General features: G+C 42.8%; 1 long non-coding RNA gene across 1 annotated transcript; it reads right to left on the bottom strand.

The window, feature by feature from the left end:
- Nucleotides 1-10,147: 10,147 nt before the first annotated feature.
- Nucleotides 10,148-23,746, bottom strand: LOC132000099 (uncharacterized). Its single transcript, XR_009399171.1, has 3 exons — nucleotides 21,564-23,746; nucleotides 16,137-17,161; nucleotides 10,148-11,312 (listed from the first exon to the last, which is right to left on the bottom strand). It is a non-coding gene; the product is annotated as an uncharacterized LOC132000099 (long non-coding RNA).
- Between the last annotated feature and the right edge of the window lie 38 nt (nucleotides 23,747-23,784).

Raw genomic sequence — 23,784 nt, 5'->3', positions numbered from 1 at the left:
GGGGAGTAAAATTTGCAAATGAAAGTATAGGAATCAAAGTGCATGTTTGAAATTAGGGGCAGCTGGCTGGCTCCCTTGGAGGAGCAGCAACTCTTGATCTTGGGGTCATAAGTTCAAGTCCCATGTTGGGTATAGAGATTACTAAACAACAACAACTTAAAAAAAAGAAAGCACAAGTTTGGAATTAGATGAATCTGGGTTCAAATCCCGCCTTACCACTTCCTACCTGTGCACAATTGTTATCTACCCTGCAAGGGTGAAACTGAATACTGTGCCTGGCACGTAGGAAAAGCTCAACAAACCATAATCAACACATTAATTACCCCGATGAATCATGCCTCCTTCAGTGACATAGGCTGTTAACATATCTGAACGCAGGGCACATGATTTGCTCACCAAGCTTCCTTCGGGGAAGGGCTAACGTTAAAGAAAATTCTAAAGTATCTACCAGACCTAGGCTATCACAAAAGGTCCTTCTGGTCACTGATCACAAAATGTGGTCACCCACGGCAGCAAGATCAGCAATGGTGTATGTTTATAAAACTGGCTTCTGGGTCCCACAGAAGGGCAGGCTGTGTTGGTCAATATTGGCTAGGCTATGGTAACGGACACACCCAACAAGCTGAAAGGTTTACTTCTCACTCGTGCCAAGTCCACTGTGGTTCTGAGACGCGAAGCTGGGATTCAGGAAGGCAGGCTGTTTCTCTCCTGTGTCTCCGCCAGGGAGATGAGGCCTCTCACTGGTGATGTGGCAGGTGGAGAGACAGTCAAGGTGACTCCTGGCCCATCTATTCACAGTGCTATTGGCCAGAAGCTGTCACAAGATAGCCCTCCCCTGCCACCGTCAGGGGCTGAGAAATGGCTATCTGGAGAGCAGAACATGTCTCTGGCTCACCTACCTATTTAATCAGCCCCCTGCCCGGGGTGGGAACCAGGACTCTACACTTTCAAACTCCCCCAGTGACAGAATTCAAAGTTGCAGCACTATGATTATCTGCTGTGGGCGATATTCCTTTATGGGATAAATAATCTGAAATAATGGGAAAGTAGCTCTGTCGATATGCTAATTTATTAAAATGAGCATCTAAGGGTCTAAAACAGGTTTTTTTCTGGCTGTCATTTAAGTGTGCCTCTTAGATACAGATGACTCTCACACTGATTTCTGGTCGACACCCCCCTACCCCTCTCCAGCCCTCAGTCCTGTATACACTCAGCCAGGGGCTTGCAGGTTCCTTCGGCTGTTTGTTCATCCCTCCCAAGCCTGTCCTGTGGCCAGGGACAGTGCCTGTACCCACCCTTCCACGTGACTTTCAAGGCCTCCTGACTCAGGAGTCTCCCTTGCCCCTTTTCTTTTGGATCTCAGAGCCAGGCACCAAGAGTGTATTTCTGTCTCTTTCTTACGTATTATGTCTATTCTTGTCTCTCTTCCTTCACTGCTATTCCCTTCGTCTAGGGATGTATCATCTGTCACTCCCATGGTCCCCCCACCCCAGTCCAGAGTTTCTGTCTCCTCTCTCCCATGTTGCTGCCAGAGCAATGAATTCCCTTATATGATGAGCACTTCCTCACCTTTCATGAATCAGCAAGACTCCTCCCCTCTATAAGCCGTTTCTGATTATATTCTTTTCTCCTCCACTGTTCTCCAGCGTAACTTCTCCCATAAGGCTATACGCACATCTTTGTCTCTGCCTGCTGCAAGGCCTGTGGGGGCCGACAGCAAGTTTGCCTCTCTCTCTCTCCAGGTTATCTTGTCATAGTCTACACCGTGCTCAGCACACGGCAGGCAGAATGGGGACGGGCAGCAGCATGGAGCCTGGCACACGGTAGGCACAATATAGAAGCTTGTTGGGGGTACCTGGGTGGCCCAGTCAGTTAAGACTCTCACTCTTGGTTTATGCCCAGATCGTGATAGCAGGGTCGTGGGACTGAGCGGCACATCGGGCTCCGTGGTCAGCATAGAGCCTGGTACATGAAAAAATACACATGCTCATGTATCCTCTAAATAAAAATAAAAATCTAAAAAATAAGTAAAATCTTGTTGAATGAAGGATTAAGTGAATATCCAACCATTCTCCTGTGCTTAGTTAGCTGAAATAGCCGCTAGTTTCACCAAGCTCAAGGTGATAAACTAAACAGACTGTTCATCTATATGGGTATGGCACTTCTTCTTTGGAAGACATGATTAGGCAAATCCATGGTTTCTTCACTGGAAACCATGTTCTGCAGCTGTGATCAAAGATGAGAATCAGGCATGAAGCAAATCATCATGTTCAGGGTATCTGAGTAATACTGTTACCAGAGCATTCCACTTTAATTAGCAGAAAAAATTTTTGAGTAAAATAGGGTGAACTAAAAATCAAATGAATTAAAAATACACTGCATGAGGGGTACTTGGGTGGCTCAATGAGTTAACCAACTGCCTTCGGCTTGAGTCATGATCCCAGGGTTCTGGGATCAAGTCCTGCATCAGGCTCCCTGCTCAGCGAGGAGTCTGCTTCTCGCTCTCCCCCTGCCACTGCCTCTGCTTGTGCTCTCTCTCTGTGTCAAATCGGGCTCTCTGGTCGGTGGGGAGCCTGCTTCCCCCTCTCTCTCTGCCTCTCTGCCTACTTATGATCTGTCAAATAAATAAATAAATAAAATCTTTTTTTTAAATGAGCAAGGAATATTCTCAAAATTATATATTTAAAATTATTTCATAATTTCAAAATTAAATCATAATAAAATTTTATTACAAAAGTTTGAGTCCATTGACAATTCCTTGAAACAGGCAGAGGGGCATTCCTCTCTGGATTCAACTGCCAAGATGTTGACACTTTGCTAAGGGCAAAAGGCAGTCCTAGCCTGGAAACCTCCCTCTCTGCCTCCCAGGATCCTGTAAGTCTAATTTAACATATACAAATTCCTTTGAACCCCTGGGGCTAATAATACATTATGTGTTTATAAAAAAAATTTTTTTAATTCCTTTGGAAACCTCCTTTGTCTCTAAACCCCCCAAGGTATATATTGGCAATCATCCCCCAAGCATATGACCCACGGATACACATCTAAAGGGTCTCATGACTCAGGTTGTATTAGGCAGTACTAAATGACCTTTTCCCAACAATAGCTAGCCCCCTCAAGGTCTTGGAAACCTTGCTTCTCAAATTCCCCTAACCCACTCCCAACTTGAAAATATATAATGGGGCACTCCTCATGACCACAGTGCAGCTCTTTCTGCCCACTGGTTCTATCCCCGGGGTTTAATAAAACCACATGTTTGCACCAAAAACACCTCAAGAATTCTTTCTTGGCCATCAGCTTGAAACTCCAACGTTTTCCTACATCATAAGGGAGTAAAAACTTTTTTAATATACATGGTTTATTTATTACCTAAAGCTGATGAGCTCCAGAAATATTATACCAATTTATTATTTAAATACTTATAGCTCTTCATATTTTCCTCTTTGGTGAATTGCTTAACCATGACCTTTTGCCCAGGTTCCTATTGGAGTGTTTGTCTTTTTCTGATTGTAAGAATTCTTTATATGTACATAAACATATTAAATATATTGTCTCAGGTTTTTTTTTTTTAATCTTAAATTTTTGTTTATATTGGTTTCTCTTGCCTTTGGAAAGTTTTTAGAAAGTTTTTATAAATTTCCTTTTAGTCAAATCAATTAATTGTGTTTTGCTATTTCTAGTTTTGGTGTCAGGTTTAGAAAAATCAAGGCCAACTCTAGAATATATAAAATTTATATCACTTGGGTAAAGCCTTATAAGTTAATTTCCATTTAAAGAAACTGAGCGGGTATAGCAGGTGTTGTGTCCTCCTTCAAAGCCCAGAATTTTAGATTTCTGCTCTCTAGAACACAGGTGTTGGTGCTTTTTCTGAGATCCTTTGCTTTTGCCACATTTGCGAGGTTTCTTGGTTCTCAGAGGGAACGGGAATACGCCAGCAGTGGTTGCCAAAATGCCCACCCAACCCCCAGCACCCTGGGCACCTCATTCCTAAAGCTAGGAAGACTAGTCAAACCAGAACAGGGAGTTCTAGAGCAACATGGTTAGAAGTGGGTGGGGGTGGGGAGAAAGGGTGCCGGAAGACATTTTCCAAAAATTTAAATGCATTTGCCCAGGATACTGCTCCTTTGAATCTAACCTAAAGAAGTACATTCACATATGGAGAAAAATCTATGGGTAACACTGTCTGCTGCAACATTATCAATTACAGAAAAAAAAAAAAGTACAAAATTGATTACATAATGATATACCTATATTATGGTGTCCTCTGCAGTGATTAAAAAGAATAAGAGGGAGGGAGGAGGGGCAGGAGAAAGATGGCAAAAAATCGTATTAGAGATGCAAATCCCACTTAGGAAGTAGCAAATGGAATTAATAGGGAGAATGTTGGGAAAAGGGATAGCAGACAAATTTTTTTACAGCTTGCTTTAAATACTTCTGTATTTTTAAAAATCCTTTACAACAAGAATATCTTCAGGAAATGTTTATGCCATTTTTTTGAGATAAAAGTAAAAATACAAAAAAGGAAGATTTTCATGGAAATCCTAAGCCACTTAACACGAGTATGAACTAGTGTTCCAGAGTTGCCAAATGGCTCGGTCTTTCTTATCAGTAATTTCAACACGCCCAGGCAGGTGCAGCTGAAGGCCAGCCCACGAATGCATACCTGGGACATGGCGTTTCATACAGGAAATGCAGAATGGGATACATAAGAACAAGAAAACATAGAGGCAGCCCAGAAAGTTTTATATTAAGAACCAAGAGAGTCCAGAATTTAAACAAAACAAAACAAAATGAGCTAGGAAGGATGAATAGAACAAAATGAAACATCACCCAGATGGAGAAAGAGGACTAGATGGACTTTGTTCTGGGTTGGACTTGGCTATACCATGGCATTAAAAAAAAAATTATATAACTTTCTTTTACAACCCGAGAAGAAAAATAGAAAAGGTGTGCTTTGAAGTGACCAAAAATCCAAAGTTCTAGTTTTAAAAGTGGAAATGATCATCTATTTTGATACCGTGACATATCTTGTGATTTACTGGTAGATGAAAACTGAATTACTCAAGACGTGGCCTTCAGTTCCTCTTGTATTTATAGCCGCTGTCAGATTAGACACTATCAAACACATGAGTAGAAAACACCTGTCCCAGCCTGTAGCATCAGCCTGGGGCTGAGGACTAACTGTGACAGGAGGGAAAGTCCACTTTGCTTTGTCACACAGGAAAGCCAGGGAGGGGAAAATCCTAGAGAGTCTGACTAAGGAAGGAAACATCTCCTCTTCCACCTAGGGCCACCTTTTCTGTCTTCTCCTGCTGTAAGCATCCGATGACCTTTCTCTGGCTCAAATGTTCGAACTTTCCCCCTCAGCTGCCACTCTCAGCAGCTGAAGGCTCTCCCATTAAAAAAGAAAAAGAAAAAAAAAAAAAACCTTCAATATCACCTACATGCCAATGACTTGGACTTTCATCTTCAGCTAGGACCTTTCCTCTAAGCTGCAGACGTACAGATGCCTATTTGACAGCTGTACTCGGTATACTCTAAGCCCAACATGTCCACAAACATCTTGCAATTTTGCCCCCTAACCAGGCTCTTCTTCAGTGTCCCCCAACATGCATCCAGCAAAGGAGTTGGAAATCTAGGAATGAATCATCCCTGACCATTTCCCCTTCCATGCCACGTCTGACCTAGCACCAAGGCGTGATGATTTGACTTTCTATGACCACTGCCCTCCACACCTCTTCCTCTCACCCGCCCTACTGCATAGCTTCTTCACTGCTACATCTGCATCTGTTCCTGCTTCACTAACCCATTCTGCGCATTGTAGCCAGAGTGAATTTTTGCAAACTGCAAATCTGATCAGGCCTATTCCTGCTGAAATCCCCCAGTAACGTTATAGACTGATGCTTTTACATTATGACCAAGATCCCTAACGTCGGCCTAACAACTCATCTCAAGTCCTTTCCAGCTTCTTCTCATACCACACTTCCCACTCATTCTCCACACCACACAGGCCATGCTCCCTCCCGCCAAAGGACCTCGCCTAGAATACTCCAATCTTCTACTCTTTACCTGGTTATGGGTTGAACTGGGGCCCCCAGAGAGGCTAAAGTTCGACCCCCAGTACCCCAGGATGTGACCTCATTGAAGACAGGGTCTCGGCAGAAGTAATCAAATTGAAATGAGGTCATTAGAGTGGGTCCTGATCCCACAAGACTCATGTTCTTTTTCAAAAGCAGCGGTTTGGCACAGAGATAGACACACGAAGAGGGAAGATGATGTGAAGGCACAAAGGGAGAAGACAACCTTGAGTGGCACGTCTACAGGCCAAGGGACACTGACAATGGCCAGCAAATACCAGAAGGAAGAAGAGGCAAGGAAGGATTCTCTCCTGGAACCATCAGAGAGCATGGCCTTCCTGACATCTTGGTTTTGGACTTCTAGGCCCAGAACTGTGAGACCATACATTTGTGAAGTTTTCAGCAACCCAAAGTTTGGTATGTTATTATGGCTATCCTGGGCAACCAAGATATCCTGCCTTTTTTTTTGTCTCATTAACTCCCCCTCAGCCAAACTCTCTCAGGGAGGGTGTTCGGGATCTCCTGGCTCGGTCGAATCCCCTATTATATACACACAGCACTCTGTTCCCCCGTCTCCTTCGTAGCATTTACCACAGTTATAACTTGACATTTATTTATGCAATTATTTGATTGTCCCACCCTCTCAGTAGACTCGAAGTCCCTTACCATAGGGACCGTGCCTTCTTTAGCTCACTGTGGTACACCCTGGGCCTGGCCTAGTACAGGACACACACTGGTGCTCCAGAGATATTTGCTATACTAAGTAAATGTAGCAAATATACTGAATGAATGAATGAGAGAAAGACATATGAGGGGCATGCTGGAGAGGAGACTACAGATGGTGAAGACCTTAAGAGAAGGCAGGCCGGGAGATAGTTTAATGTGACAAACTTTCCACAAGGGCTCCCAAATACTTCTGCTGACCGCTGATGTTGTCATTGCACCAGAAGAAAGCTCTGAAATGCATATATCCCTGGGAGAGATCAGACATTAACCTAAATTTGCATTAGCATATTAATAACACATCTTTTCCAGAGAGCAAGCTGGAGGAGAGGGTGTGTTGTGAAGAATACTAAATCAAGACTCTGAAAGTCTAGAGATAGAATCTGTCCCTCGGTGACGAAAAAATGTGGGAAACAGGGTGAACGGTATAAAAAAAAATAACCTTTCTTACGTCATAGCTTTGCTGAGGGTCACCTTCCGCTGATCAGGAACAATCCACCAGATCACAACCTATCTAGGGTCAACAAGACCCCTTCCTGTGCATCTAACTTGCTTCATGGACCTTTGGCAGGCACTGGCAGCCAGGGAAGCGATCATGTCCTCTTCAGCCAGATGGATGTTGGGGGACAGTGGGAAGCTGTGCAGCTGGCTCCCACCCGAAGGGTTCTGATCACAAGGTTTTTCTTCTGGAATTAATATGGAAAAAGCTTCACCATTGATCCTGATCCAGATCCTACAAGGCCACATGTGGTGGCCACTTATCACAGGACAGTCATTTTTGGGGGGAAGGTCAAACTCCATGACCCAATAATGACAGAAGTGGTCCTCACATTCTATTCAAAAAGGACTTGAAGATCAGCAGACACAGAAGAGAAACTGGAAATGGATAACTGTTTTTTATCCATAACTGCTTTATTAAAGCACTACCAGAGCTACAGGGGCTCATTTCTTCCCCTCTACTGTCAACATGCCTTTAACGATAATAAAAAGGGATTTTTCCTCCATTGCTCCAACTCAGGATATAGTTCCAGAATAATGATTAAACACCCCCAAAATACCTCCCATTCTGATATTGTTATGGTAAATTCCATAGAGTATTAGTCTGAAGTTTACTAAAATCTTATACTTTCAGAGTTAGAAGGAATCACTGAAAAAATTTGGCCCAACCCCCCTCCAGTGAAAAAATATGTTCTATAAAGTCTCCAGCAATGACCCCAACTTAGGCTTGAGCTTTCATAAACAATGATCTAGTTTACTTCCGTTTTAGCCAACTTACCCCATTATAAAGCAATACTACTTAAGCTTTTCAAATATATCTTACGACCCGGACTCTATAAAACCAGGTAGCTCAATTTAAATTTTACACTGGTATCTTGTTCTTCCAAAAATAATTGCCCAAATAAAAATCTTTTTTTTTTTTTAAGATTTTATCTATTTGACAGAGAGAGACACAGCGAGAGGGAACACAAGCAGGGGGAGTGGAAGACCAAGAAGCAGGCTTCCCACCGAGCAAGGAGCTTGTGGCAGGGCTCGATCCCAGAACCCTGAGATCATGACCTGAGCCTAAGGCAGACCCTTAACAACTGCCCAGGTGCCTCCCAAATAAAAAATCTTAATTGTATATTTAAGTGGAAGGCTTATTAATAATTTTATCTTTAGATTTATGGACACCGGAATATTCCTGTGGCAGGAGAGAAAGTAAACTAAATTTTAAAATTTAACAGATAGCCATACACCTGTTTCAACATATAAATTACACATGTGCATTCCTTACCAAAACTGGGTTTCAGCATTAGAACTGTTTCAAGTTTTACTTTTTTTTTTTAAAGATTTTATTTATTTGACAGAGACAGGAACAGAGAGAGAGGGAACACAAGCAGGGGGAGGGGAAGAAGCAGGCTTCCGACTAAGCAGGGACCCCGATGTGGGGCTTGATCCCAGGACCTGGGAATCACAACCTGAACCGAAGGCAGACACTCAACCAACTGAGCCACCCAGCTGCCCCTCAAGTTTTACATTCTTTAGTGAAACGTGAATCTCACAAAACTTACTTGTGAGATATCCTTCCTACAGTAATTTATTTTTGTGAATAATTTTATTTCTATAAGACATATTGTTGGCACTTAGTATAGTCATTTGATTTTATTATATGATAGCATATTTTTTTAAAATTTTATTTATTTATTTGACAGACAGAGATCACAAGTAGGCAGAGAGGCAAGCAGAGAGAGGGGAAGGGAAGCAGGCTCCCCGCTGAGCAGAGCGCCTGATGCGGGGGCTCCATCCCAGGACCCTGGGATCATGACCCGAGCCGAAGGCAGAGGCTCAACCCACTGAGCCACCCAGGCACCCCTATGACAGCATATTTTAACAGTAAAAACAAATGTAGATTAAGAAATTTTGAAACATCAATTGAGCAACTGGAAGTAAAACCAAACGCTTCCTCAAATATGTTTTAAGTAAACTCTTAGAGCCAAACTATAAAAGATACTTTTAACTTGGAGTAGGGTTTTAAAATATTCTAAATATTTGTAAAAATCTTAAAATACATAACCAAAATAAATGAGAAAACGTGGATGTCACAGACTTTGATTGCGCTGAATATGGACATAACACTGCATTATTTCCTGAAAGTCAACAGGGCCAAACCAAGAAGAGAAAAGAATCTAAAGAAAGGGGATCTGATTAATTAAATCACGAGATGATTAGAAAAGCATTCACCTTTCAGGAGGCAGTAGGAAGAATGTAATCTCAGCCAATGTCTGTAATTAACAAAATGGGAGCCCTGAGAAGCTGAAATGGATGCTCCGCTACAGTTCTCCATGACTGATACCAGCTGCTGATGTCAGATTCAGAAAGAAGGATCCATACTGGTGGAAATAAGTTGTATCAAGTAATACTTGCACTGTCAGCCACGTCCAAGAGCTGCCTTCTACTGTACTATCATAATCGCGTTTCAACTTGAAAGGGACTAAAACCACCACAAATACTGAAGCATACTGAAAATAAATTGAAAACTGGTGGGAAGTAGAACACAGTTTAAAAAGCTTCGTGAAGTCAGCAACCTTAAAGAGGAGCATTACTGTTTTTGCCCCAGAGAAAATTTTAGAATGCCCGTTAGAAGCGACCTTCAGGATATTTCAGTGTCTCAAATTATATTATTGGGAAGGGCGGCTGAACGATTTTCTTTGGATCTGTTTTGGACAAAGCAAAGTGTAACCAGAGACAAATTCCATCATCTACTTGGGATGCAGTCTTTCTGCCCTTGGTCTTTTCTTTGCAATATTTTAGAGTCACAGTTTTGAAAGAGTTGAAAAATGTTTGCTACTGTCTAACTCCCCCATGTTCACTGTGAACAAAAGTTCCATGTTGTGAATTTTTTTACATGCCAGAAGATAAATGCTATGGTGTGTCGCAAGCAATGGAAGGATAAGTTCCACAAATGCTCATCCTAGTTGCAGTGGAAAATCATCTATTCTCATTTCTCATACATAGGAAAGAAAAAAAGAAGACAGTTACATTTCACAATCGTGGCTGATCACAGCTTTCACAAAATATGTACACCAGCGCTTCTGCACCATCATTTCAAAGAACATTCTTTTGTCCCAAGCAATTTCAAAAGCAAAAGATAGCCATTTAGAAATTGAAAGTTTGCCTGGAAAATAATTATTGGGATCGATAAAGAACTAAAACTGGAGGTAGGGGCTTTCTTAGATTTACTTCAATTCTTTACTAGAGGGTTAAAACTAAGATTTATCAAAGAAAATTGATTTCAAGATACTGTACAAACTCCTTTGGAAATGAGCTAAACACACGTAAGCAAGTATTCACTTGATGTGTGCAAAAATCATCTCCCAACAGACCCTGTATTTCGGTAGTTCCATTCAGGATCCATAAGATGGCAGGCCTAGATCTCACAGTGTTATTTGTTTCCATCCAACCCCCACCCCCGCCCCCATGATATTTTTACAAGCATAAATATACTCATTGCCTTGAAACTGATACTGTGTATTATCAGCAGCAGGTGGCTAGTAATAACATGTTAAGAGCACCTTTCAGATTAAATTTGTAAATTATGAAAGATGGGAACCATTAACAAGCTAATGCCTTCATTAGTTCAATATGCATCACAAAACACTACAGCCAAAAGGAAACTTATGGTCGCTTATTCTGGTATTGCCTTTCTCTGGATAAGGAAACCCAAGTCCAGATTTCAGAAGTGCTTTGCCCAAGGCAAAGGGGGTAACAGAGAGAGACCCAGAATCCTGGTTTCCTTCCTTCTAAATCTGCAGCAGTGCTCTTGTTCACTGTATATCTCCAACTCCTCATGGTGGCATCAAAGTCCACACGACTACTCTTCATGGAGCCCCACTTTGCACTTCATAGACTGCCTTTCACTTGTCAGGGCGTCGCTCATCAGTTACCCTGAGCCTGGAATTCCGCAACTCTCCTCCCGGGTCTGTCCATGTGTATCTCAAACTGGGGTGTGCTGATGTACAGTGGTATCTGAAGCTGTAAGAAGAATAAATCCTCCTAGATGATCAGGGCTCAGGGAGGACAACAACATCTTTTTAATTAAAAGAAACATAATATGTGTATGAATTTTAAATACAAAATACATGAAGTTTCAAAGAGGTGTGTTGCTTTGGGTAGACTCACACAGGCTAGACCCTCAAGCCCGCAGTAGGAGACACCCTCGGACCCCTATCCTGTTGGGATACTTTAGTGGAAAGGTCAGAACAGCACCTGGTTAGAAGTTTTCTCTCCATTAGAGCCCACCTTGTCTACTATAAAGCACATCAGTAAGGTCACATTACACTTGTGTCCTAGACAAATTGTCACACGGCTGTCTAAACCCTGTGTACATGATCCCAAGATAAAATCAGAGTCTATATAAGACAAATATTGCATTAAAAGCATTATAATATAGGGGCGCCTAGGTGACTCAGTGGGTTAAAGCCTCTGCCTTCAGCTCAGGTCATGGTCCCAGGGTCCTGAATCAAGCCCTGCATCAGGCTCTCTGCTCAGTGGGGAGTCCGCTTCCTCCTCTCTCTGCCTGCCTCTCTGCCTGCTTGTGATCTCTGCCTGTCAAATAAATAAATAAAATCTTTAAAAAAAAAAACCATTATAATATAAATCAAATATCAACTATTATACAGCTATTATACATGGCTGATCACTACCAGATAGAGATCACCAGTAGGCAGAATTCTATGGGCAAAGCAAACACAGTAGATGAAATTAATAAAAATAAACCAATGTACTACTTTCAGGGTTTTATAATGAATTTTTCCATTAGGCATATATGCTAAAGACAAAAGTACAGGGATCCAGGAAGCAGGAGACCTGGAGGGCTTCTGATCAATTAATTACCTAACCTGTCTTAGTCTGTTTTCTATTTTCTCTTAACAGTGGATTGTGTCACTATGGGGGTGGAAATGTCTAGAATTCTAAATTGCTTTTTCTCATCCTTTGCTCTACCATTTCTTTGGGTGTTATTTTTTAATGAATGTAAGATAAGATAATCAGCACCTAAACCTTTTCCTGTGGGTCCTGACAGTGATTAATTCAGTTACTTGAAATATACTTAGTTCCTTAAAAATTCTCAGCATATTGATTGGTTAGAAATCAGTAAATTAGTCAATGCTGTGAAAAACAAAGACAAAATGAAGAAGGATTCCACATTAAATGAAACTAGAGATGTGACACCTGAATGCAATGCATGATGTGGGATTTTCTTCTGCTGTAAAGAACAGTATTAGGACAACAAATTTTGACTATAGATTAGACAATAATAAACAATGGTATTACGTCTTCTTCCTGATTTTGGTAACTGTACTATAGTTATGTGAGACAATGGTCTTATTTCTGAGTTATACACTGAACTACTTAGGGACAAAGGGGCATGATGTCTGCCACTAGAGAGCGAGCACAAGAAAACACGTGCAAATGTGTAAACGTTAACAGTTAGGAAAAACAGGGGAAGGGTACACGAGAATCCTTTGTACTACTCTTTGTACTACTCTTGTAACTTTTTTTTTTTTTTTTTTGAGAGAGAGAGAGTGAGTGAGCATGAGCAGGGGGAAGGGCAGAGGGAGACAGAGAAGCAGACTCTCCACTGAGCAGGGAGCTTGACGGCACTCAATCCCAGGATTCTAGGACCATGCCTTGAACCAAAGCCAGAAGTTTAACCAACTGAGCCACCCAGGCGCCCCATTCTTGTAACTTTTCTGTAACTCTGAAATTATGTCAAAAAATTAAAAATTGAAAGAAATGAGGAAGACGGTTTGTTTGAGTGGTTGCATATAGAACTGCAATGGAAACTAGATGTACAAAGATTAACAGGAAGGGTAAAACGGTCCTGGAAAGGAACCCTCTTCATTTATAATAATTCTTTAGAATTCAAGTTTATGCTACTAGACATGATACGCTATACTGCATAACATCCGAAGGCATGCTCCTAGTCAACACTGGTGTAACAACTCTTGTTTGAGATGATAAATGTTGCTATAATGCCATTCTGTTAGTCTTGTCTTTATTTTTATGCTCTGCTTCAGTAAATCTTGACTTATAACCAGTGTTAGAACTTAAAATCTCTTCACCGACAACTCAAAGGAAGAGTTGCCTCAGCATCCATGTAAAAACATATTCCAAATTATGAAAAACAGTGTTGAGACTGTGAAATAGAAAACACGTAAGACAAATTAAAAAGCCACTTAAAGCAAATTTCAAAAATCCTTTTACGGGGGCACCTGTGTGGCTCAGTGGGTTAAAGCCTCTGCCTTCTGCTCAGGTCATGGTCCCAGGGTCCTAGGATGGAACCCTGCATCAGGCTCTCTGCTCAGCAGGGAGCCTGCTTCCTCCTCTCTCTCTGCCTGCCTCTCTGCCTACTTGTGATCTCTGTAAAATAAATAAATAAAATATTTTTTCTAAAAAATCATTTTACGGGGTGCCTGTGTGGCTCAGTGAGTTAAAGCCTCTGCCTTCGGCTCAGGTCGTGTTCTCAGGGTCCTGGAATAGAGCCCTGCATCAGGCTCTCTGCTTGGTGGGGAGCCTGCTTCCTCCTCTCTCTCTCTCTGCCTACCTCTCTGCCTACTTGTGATCTCTATCAAATAAATGAATAAAATCTAAAAAAAAAAAAAAATCATTTTACAAGAGGGAAGGCAAGGCAAAACAAGACACTAGAAAATGAACACCAGTATCTGCCTTCTCTGTGTGTGTGGCAGACTGTGCTGATGTCTCCCAGGATTTCGCACAGGGAAGTAACCTTGCTTATTATTTTCTGATGATATTCAAAGGGTCTGTAATAAATGACCTTCCACATGACTATTATTAAATGTATTTGTTTTTCAATTGCTTCCTGAATGTGTAATTTTTTTCTTTAAGGAATCTTTCACACATTACAATTAAAAAAAAAAATTTATTCATTTTACAGAAAGAGCACACCTGAGAGGAGGAAGGGTCAGAGGGAAAGGGATGGAGAGAAGCAGACTCCCCACTATGGAGCCCCACTCGGGGCTCAATCTCACAACCCTGAGATCACGATCTGAGCCGAAATAAAAAAGTCTGACACTTGACCGACTAAGCCACCCAGGCGTCCCACAAATGTGTAATTCCTGATAAAGAACTACACAGATTTGCCTTCTGTAAATCCTGATTTATACATCTCAAAGTTAAATTTCTGATTTATACATCTCAAAGTTAAAACACTCCTGAATCAAGAGTGCAGTTTGGGCTGGTGGGGAGGTGTGAGGATGACATTTGGAAATTATTTCTCATAGTATTAGTAACTTTCTAGTTATTTGAATAGGTGATGGGTTAAGCTTATTAATTTACATTTACTATATATATTATTTTGTGTATGTTCAATATTTCTAAAGGTGTTTTAAAAGCACATAATGTAATATTTTCCTTTTTAAAAGCTATATTACAGAATAGCAGCTTTCCTTTTATTTAACTCTCTCTTTCTCTCCAACTATTTTAATAGCTATTGATCCAAATGTTCGACATATATTTATTTAGCAACTACCACATGTCAGACATGGTTGTATACTGAGGATATAAGCCAATATAAACATTACAAAACCAACATTAATAGAAACATGGTCCTTGCCTGCAGGCAGATGATAGTCTAGCTGTGAGCACCTAAAGGGCAGAGCTGTGTGTAATTCTTTGCAAGCCTGGTACCTCCCATAGAGCCTTGCCCATGTGAGAGCTTCAATACAGGTCACTGATGATGCTGTTTGCACCATTTACAGATCTTTTCATTGACAGATTTTTAAGATCTTATTATTTTGAGAGAGACAGCGGGGTGGAGGTTGCAGAGGGAGAGGGAGAAGGAGAGAAGCAGTCTCCCCACTGAGTGTGGAGCCCAAGGCAGGGCTTGATCCCAGGACCCCAAGATCACTACCTGAGCTGAAATCAAGAACCAGACGCTCAACCAATTGAGCCACTCAGGCTCCTTAAAGATTTTAAGTTCTTTACACCCAATGTGGGACTTGAACTCACAACCCTGAGATCAAGAGTCATATGTTCTTCCAACTAAGCCAGCCAGGTGCCCCAGTGAAGTCCATTTTAAGTGGCAACATGATCTGCATACAGCATAAAGAATCTTCTAGCAGGGCGTGTGTTTGAGCCCCACATTGAGTGTAGGGTTAATTAAACTGTAATAAAAGAGTAAAATAGACTTTATTCAGTTCCAAGGAAATCCATCATACTGGATTCCTAAAAGCCAGTTAGAATCTCATCCTTTTTGGGAATCTCAGCAGCCTTGTCTTACTGAAATAACTATCACTGCAACAAGTTTCCAGGCGGAGATAAAGAGTTGGAGATGTTTGTAAATTTTGTTCAGTGTCCAATTATCCCATCATAAATTATTCACAGAGAAGAAATTCTCAAATGGCAGGTTTTGTTCCCTCTCTGCACCTTTTAAACATACAAGTTCTAGACAAATTTATAGATTATGACAGGTTTCCTCTTTATCAGTCTTTCTGTAATAAATTTAGCAAATACTGACATTAATTAGGAAGAGGAACACAAGGGAATACAAAAAACCCACTGGGAAACCATTCTGAAAATAACTCATGCAGTCACTACTCTTCAAGATAATAAATGAACATTGATTGAAAACATCAATTGTACTAAATATTACAGGAAAATGTTCTATGAAAAATCTCACTTATGTATCTTGTTTTTTAGTTGAATCATACACATTTAGGGTGGCACAAAACTTAAAATAAAAGAGACTAGAACCTCAAAGTTTCAAAGATTAGGTCTATCAACATGGCTATTATTATTTGAAAAATGTTTTTATCAGTGATGAATTTGAATGCTTACCTTAATGAATAATGGTGCTATGATGTTTCATCTCCCAAATTCTAGTAGTAGAAAGATGACCATTTTTGCTTTAGACCGTCTTAAGATTAAAAAACAACCAAGCAGGGATGCCTGGATGGCTCAGTTGGTTAAGCGTCTGCATTCCGCTCAGGTCATGATCCTGGGGTCCTGGGATCGAGTCCTCCATCAGGCTCTTTGTAGGCTCTTTGCTCAGTGGGGAGTCTGCTTCTCCCTCTCCCTTTGCCTGCCACTCCCCCTGCTTGCCACTCCCGCTCATCTTTTTATAATCTTCAATGATTGGGAAGATAGTACCAAGGGGAAGCAAGCAATCCAGTGGTTCCTCCTCAAGGCACAGTCACTAGCTCTTTTTCCTTACCGCTTTTTTTCTTAGGAAGGCAAAGTGGGTGGGGGTCGCAGACTTGACCAAGAGCATAGGAAAAACCACTCCTCCATTGCTCTGAATCCATTAAACATCTTTAAACAGATGCTAGCCCAAGAAATCTTTCACCCAAGGCAAATACTTTGAAAAGTTCTAGTTCACATTCAGGAGACATCCCCAATAGGTTTTTTGGTAGCATAATTTGGTAAACCTCCAAGACAGTGCTTTGGCTCCTTTTTTCTGTGAGGTTTCTGAGGAGTCCAAGTAGAAGGCCAAGGCCAACTAGCATTTAAACCCTTTCTCCATTTTGGTATTATGAGTTTTTATAAACTGAGGCAAAACTGTAGCAACTGTATTTTGCTTACTGGTGTCTTATTTCTTCACTATAGGAAAGTATGCAAGAGATACACAGTGAGATCAATATTTAAGAAGACAATCTTGGGGGATGTCCGGGTGGCTCAGTGGTTGGATGTCTGCCTTTGGCTTACGTCATGATCCCAGGATTCTGGGATCGAGTCCCGCATGGTGCTCCTTGCTCAGCAGGGAGCCTGTTTCTCCTTTGCCTGCTCTGCCTGCTGCTTCCCGTGCTTATGCCCACGCGCTCTCACTGTGTGTGTCTCTCTCTCTCTGACAAAGAAATAAAATCCTTAAAAAAAAAAGAAGAAGACAGTGCAGGAATTTAGCCCAAACTTGGTGATATTTGTTGTTTTTTCATTTTTTACCTCAAACATAAAGTAAAAAATACTACTACTTAAAAAGAGCATCATTTCTTAGATCATCTCTAATTCCACTGCTAACATTTTCATATTATAGTTAACTCGTGGACCAACTACTGCAGGCAGATATGGTTCAACTTCCAGCTCTGTCACCATGGGTGAACCTTGACAAGTTATTTATTCTTAGATTTCCTTATTTGTGAAAAGGAGTGAATAATGGGGTTTTTGTGAGCAATAGACAAGATACTACAAATTAAAGATACTGCACAGCATTTTTTTAAGTGCTCAATAAATATTTGCCATTATTCTCATTGCTATTGCCTTTATAAGTCTCCCCTCTTCAATCACTCTATAAAATTCACCTCCCACTATGGTGCCACATAATTATTCTTGAATCACCTTTGATTTTGTCAGTCTCTTGTCAAAACTCTTCAAAGGATTCCATGCATACAGGATAGTCTTATCTTCTTGCCTGGGGCATGTTGCTATTCTCTGTCAACCCTTAACCAACCTGACACCAGCCTGATCTCTCCTGAGGCCCCTTAATAACAGATTAAACTTCCCCTTCCCCAACACAGGCTGCTCTTTTCAGCCTCCTTGCTTTGTTCCTGGTATTCCCTTTGCATGGAATGCCTTCCCATATAGGCTTGAAGGTCACTTCCTCCACAAAGTTTTTTTGTGATCTGTTTAGTAAAATGAGTTTTTCCTTTGCACTTCTGAAATACTTGTTTTCTTCTACCTTGAAAACATATTTCTTAGATTTGCATTATCTCCCAAACTGAAATGTAAGTCCTTTAAAACTAGTTGACAAATAAACTGTTGGATCTACATCAAAATAAAAAGCTTCTGCACACCAAAAGAAACAACCAACAAAACTAAAAGCCTACAATGGGAGAAGATGCATGCAAATGACATATTTGATAAAGGGTTAGTATCCAAAACATATAAAGAACTTCTACAACTCAACACTAAAAATAATAATAATAATAATCCAATGTAAAAAATGGGCAGAAGACATGAACATACATTTCTCCAAAGACATACAGATGGCTAACAGACACTCAACATCACTCATCATCAGGGAAATGCAAATTGAAACCACAATGAACTATCATGTCACATCTGTCAGAATGGCTAAAATCAAAAACACAAGAAACAAGTGCTGGCATGCATGTGGAGGAAAAAACCCTGATGTGCTATTAGTGGGAGAGCAAACTGGTACAGCCACTCCAGAAGACAGTATCAAAAAATTAAAAATAGAACTACCCTATGATCCAGTAATTGCACTATTGGATATTTATCCAAAGAAACACTAATTCAAAAGGATATATGCACCCCTATATTTATTGCAGCACTGTTTACAACAGCCAAACTATGTGAGCGGCCCAAGTGTGAAACGACTGATGAATGGATGCAGAAGATGTGGCATATATATACAACAGAACATTACTCAGTCATAAAAAAGAGTAAAATGGGGGCGCCCAGGTGGCTCAGTGGGTTAAAGCCTCTGCTTTCATCTCAGGTCATGATCCCAGGGTCCTGGGATGGGATGGAGCCCCATATCGGGCTCTCTGCTCAGCAGGGAGCCTGCCTCCCCCACCCCGTCTCTGCATGGCGTGCTTGTGATCTCTGTCAAATAAATAAACAGGATCTTTAAAAAAAAAAAAAAGAAAGAAAGAAAGAAAAAAAAAAGAGTAAAATGCTGTCTTTTGCAATGACATTGATGGATCTAGAGAGTACAATGCTATGTGAAATATGCCAGTCAGCGAAAGACAAATTCCGTATCATCGCACTCACAGGTGGAATTTAAGAAATAAAACAAATGAACAAAGGGAAAAGAAAAAGAAACAAACCAAAAACCTGACTCTCAACTATGGAGAACAAACAAAGGGGAGCAGGGAGGGGGTCTGGTGAAATAGACGAAGGGGGTTAAGAGTACACTTATCTTGGGCAGCACTAAGTAATATATGGAATTGTTGAATCACTCTATTGTACACCTGAAGCTAATATAACACTGTACGTTCATGACACTGGAATTTTAAAAAGAAGAAATACAATTGCCTAAGGAAGACCAGCTTAGAGAGGCAAGTTTCAGAAATAAATATTTAATGCCACACAGAGTGGACTACTGGAGGACAGTCTAGAAGTATGCTAAGGTAGTCCATGAAGATCAGTTTTAAAAGGTGAGAGGGAGAAATAAAAGGAAAGCAGTTGTGAGATCAGTGACTTGGGGGTGGTTTTAGGAAGCCCCACATAGTCTCCACCAGGTCCCCTAAATTCAACCAAAATTAACATTTAAATAAATCTGTTCTGCAAATGAAAACAAAAATAAAAACAAAACAAAGGTACAAATCAGTTTCACCTCATATCCCCATTGCCTCTAGTACAGGTCCAAAATTAACAACAGGTACTTGATATTTATGGAATGAATAATCAAATACTCAATAAAAGTAGAATGTGGTACAGAAGAGGGTGAAATAAAGTGCTAAGGGAGCTCAGGGGAGGAAGAGGTTATTTCCATTAACTCTGCATTTGAAGTAAGCCTTCTTTGTGAGGTAGCGATGATGGAAATCAGAATTCTAGGCCAAGAGAAACATGTGAATAAAGGATAGAGGGGGAAAGCACAAATATTGAATAACAATTCACATGGCTCAAATCTAGGAGACGCAAAGGGTTGTAGGTTATCAGGACTGAAAAGGCCAGCTTCCGAAGAACCCTGAAGGAACTCCTAAGGAATCTGGACTTAATCCTCGAGGCCACAGGAAGCCAAAGCAAGTCTGAGGAGGAAATTACATAATCAGATGTGTGCTTTAGGAAAACCACTCCATGGGCTGGGCAGAAGATGGACCTAAGCGTGGGAAACCAATGAAGGTATTTGTGAGAGTTAGGGAACAGCAGCAGTGCCTTGAACTATGGCGGTGGCAGCAGAATGTCAAGGTGAAAGAATGTAAAAGGGGACAGAGTAGAGAGAAAGCTGCAACGGGGCAATGCAGGGGCAAGGACTCTCCATGCAGGCAATTCACAAGGTACATGAACTTGGGTGGAAAAGCAGAACATCTTTATTTTCACCAACCTCAAAGTGAAATGTAGCTTGTCTTCAATTATGAATATGGGCAACAAACCATAGCAGCCAGTAGGCTTCACTGGGCTGGCAAAGGGCTCCATGGCATAAAAAAGAACTCAATCACTCTGAAGTGACTAAAAGCTCAATAAAGACTTTACCAGAGATAAAGATTTGAATTAAATACAACGACAACAAAAACATGTGTGGGGACAGAGAGAAGGGAGAATAAATATCGATGGGAGTATCAGTTTGACTTTGGATGAGCTTCAGGTGTCAGCACACGCTTATCTCATTTCTTGTAACCAGTGGCCTTCAGCTGCAGGGAAACCTAATCGCCTCTATACGGCAGGAATCTTCATTTCCCATTCTGTTCACCCTCCCATCTTGCACACTGCAGACAGTCCAGCGGTGCCCCAATGTCCTGGTTTGCCTGGGAGAAGAGAGGCTCTCCGGGACCTGGGCCTTTGATGCTAAAGCCAAGAAAGTCCTAGGGCAAACCGATCAGCCAGTCACCCCAAGAGTCCTCAAATCTGGCAGTGTATGCTAATAAGGCTATATTAATACTATGCCTTCTATTAAGGAAAAAAAAAATTATGCCATTTAAGATTTTGGATCTGAGTTTCTCCATCTGTTGTTCTTCCCACAAAGTAGAAAATCTTGAAGGAAAATCTCTCTCTCATAAGGTCAGACAGTTATGGGCCTTCAATAAATGCTTTAGTAACTGCATATCATTATCAATAGTTCTGTAATTTACAGTGCTGGCACATTCACATCTCATGCAAAACTCACAAGGGCTCTGTGAGATAGACTCGATTCTCTTCATACTACAGCAGAAGCCACCGTTCTGGAAGATTTAGTCCTTTGCTGTACTTCACACAGCAAGCAAAGTGGCTGCTCCTCGCACTGCAGCTGCCAAAGAACACTGAATTACTGAGTGTTCCACAGAGGCCCAAGTGGTTGTTGCTATATGGAGATTATGCAAAGCTGCAATTTTCTTTCTTTTGCAACGGCCATGAACTCAGTGCTCTGGCAGTATACTGAGACACGGCAAATGGGGGTGTTCTTTTTAAAGGGAAGGCACCCTAAGGGAAAGTGATGGTTTACCTATGGAAAAAGGCATAAAAGCCGATAATCAAATGTTCCGAATTGGTTAAGGCTAGGGAGGAGTGGCAACAACCTGCAAATCAAAATGTGTGGCAAATGGTACCCAAACCACTCTGCTTCAGGCAGCGTCTAATCAGAAAATCCACACAAGGCAGTGAACGCACCTGTATCAGCCGACACAGGGACTGACACGCCCAGGTGTGCCTTGTATAGATCAATTCAGGAATCGTGGACAGGGACGGGAATGGAGGACTTCATACATGGAAGAGGCCTGGCCCTGCTGGGTTTATTGGCCCCGCAATTCCCCAGCCACCTCTCCCCGTAGCCATGGCAACACCCACACCCAGGCAGCTCCAGGGTTCACCTTTGGATAGCCACACTCCACCGAATTTGCACCTGCGCAGCTCAAATAAAACCAACAAAGACATCACCTCCCGCTCAACAGCACGACCCTGGCCTCTTCCGTCTCCCCATCTCTCTAACTCATCCAGAGAACATATTCCTTCCTTTCACCCACATCCACGGAACCGGGGGGATGAGTCCCACACAACGACCACTTGGGACGCAAAGAGGGCTTTTCTTCCTTTTCCCGTTTTGCGGGGGTGGACATCAGAGACGGATCAGAACCGGATGCACACACAAACACAGCAGTTGCCTAAAAAGGCAAATAAACTGAAATGATCAAAGTAATTTTCGGCCGACGTCTCGTGCCCTGTCAGGCAAGCTCCGTTTTGCCCCTGCAGGGCACCGTCTCCGGAGCCGGGACACTGGTCCCAGGACGGCTGTTTGATTTACAGTTCCAAAAAAACAAAAACGCAGACCGTGCGGGCGGGACCGCGGCGCAGCAGGAGCGAGAACCAATGACGTATTCGGGAGAGCTTTCCAGAACGGCTTTCCAGCTCGAGCAACAAGCCCAGAAAGCAAATCTCCTTTTCGCTTCTAGAAAACGAAAGGAACCGCGCACGCCGAGAGAACGCAAAAGCAAGCGGTTTTCCTGAGGCGGCGGCGAAAGCTCTCGCCGGAGCCCTCCTCGAACTCTACCCCCACCACATCCCCGGGACCGGAGCCAACACAAAACCACCCTCCGCAAAGTAAAAAGGGAAAAAGAAACCCTAAAGGAAACTTCGGTCACAGAGCCTTTCTCTACCGGCCAAAGACTCCGGGGCCGTCCGCGCTGCCACTAGTAAAGATGGCGGCCATAGGCGGAGCCGCTCCCTCCCGAAGGCCGCCAGCTGCCCCGCCAGCCACGACCATTCACGCGGAGCCCTCCACGCCCGCCGCGGCTTGACGCATTGCAGGTGCGGCGCGGCCAATCAGGCGGCTCGACTCTTTCCGGCCAACCACTGCAGGGTCGCGCTGGCCTATCACAGCGTCCTTGTCAAACTGAACGAGGAAAGAAGGCTCAGCAGCGCCAACTAAGCAACCGGCAACCGAGCGCATTTTGGGGCGTGTGTTGTCAGCCTGTCGTGTGCTCCTCCGCCGGGAGATATAGTGCCCTTGCCCGCGCCCCGCCCCGCCCCGCCCGCCCGCGCGCTCTTGAAAGGCTTAGGCGCGACGCTTGCTTTTTCGTTCGCCCTCGGAGAGACTCGAGACAAATGGCTGCGTTAAAAACGATGCTAAAGGCCACGGCCGTGGCCGGTGGCCCTGCGAGGGGTGATCTCCAACCACTGCCGCCCTGACCCCTTGCTCAGGGAGGCCGCGCGCGTTGCCGTTTGCCGGCACGCTTTGTGAACACAGTGCCTCCGGAGAAATAAGAAAAGCTGCCTTTATCTCGAAACCTCGGCTCAAACTGCCGCGGAGCCGACCCTTCCTGTTTACAGGGCAGCCTGGGCGCCCGAGAAGCACCCTCGTGGGCTCTTTTGTTTCAGAAGGGCCCGTTTCCATTTCCCCTCTGTGGTTTCTTATCTCCTCCCGCCGGCCGGGTTTTGAGCCCGGTCTGAGCCGAAGGGGACCGCCAGGGACGCGGCCAGAAGCCGGCTGGGGGTCGCGGGCCGACCACCGGGCTTGGAGGAACAGGCGGCGGCCGCGGAGCCGCGGGGCTGGCCGCTGCTGAGCTCCTTGGGAGACCAAGGGGAAGCTTCTAGCGACCTCCCCCACGGAAAGCCCCTTGTGACTTCTTGGTGGAAAGGCCCTCCTAGACGGAGGACGGGGTTCAGTGGAACAGCTGGGCCAGATCTGGTACCACAGTCTGTCTAGTGCTGGGTGGTACCTCTAAGCCCTGCTTGTGCAAGTGAAAAATCTAAGACCCAGGAAGGTCAATCGACACTCCTGCAGTCACAGAGCAATTGAGTAGCAAAGTGTGGAACACAGTCCAAGTTGTCTGTCTCCCAAACCTGGGGTTTTTTTGCTCCCGTAAATACTCCACTTTCTAGAGCTGACGCTGTA

The sequence above is a fragment of the Mustela nigripes genome, chromosome 13 (genome assembly GCF_022355385.1).
Source record: "Mustela nigripes isolate SB6536 chromosome 13, MUSNIG.SB6536, whole genome shotgun sequence".
In the NCBI taxonomy this organism is placed as follows: domain Eukaryota; kingdom Metazoa; phylum Chordata; class Mammalia; order Carnivora; family Mustelidae; genus Mustela; species Mustela nigripes.
Note: the sequence above shows the minus strand (reverse complement) of the source record. Positions and strands in the feature narration are given on the sequence as shown.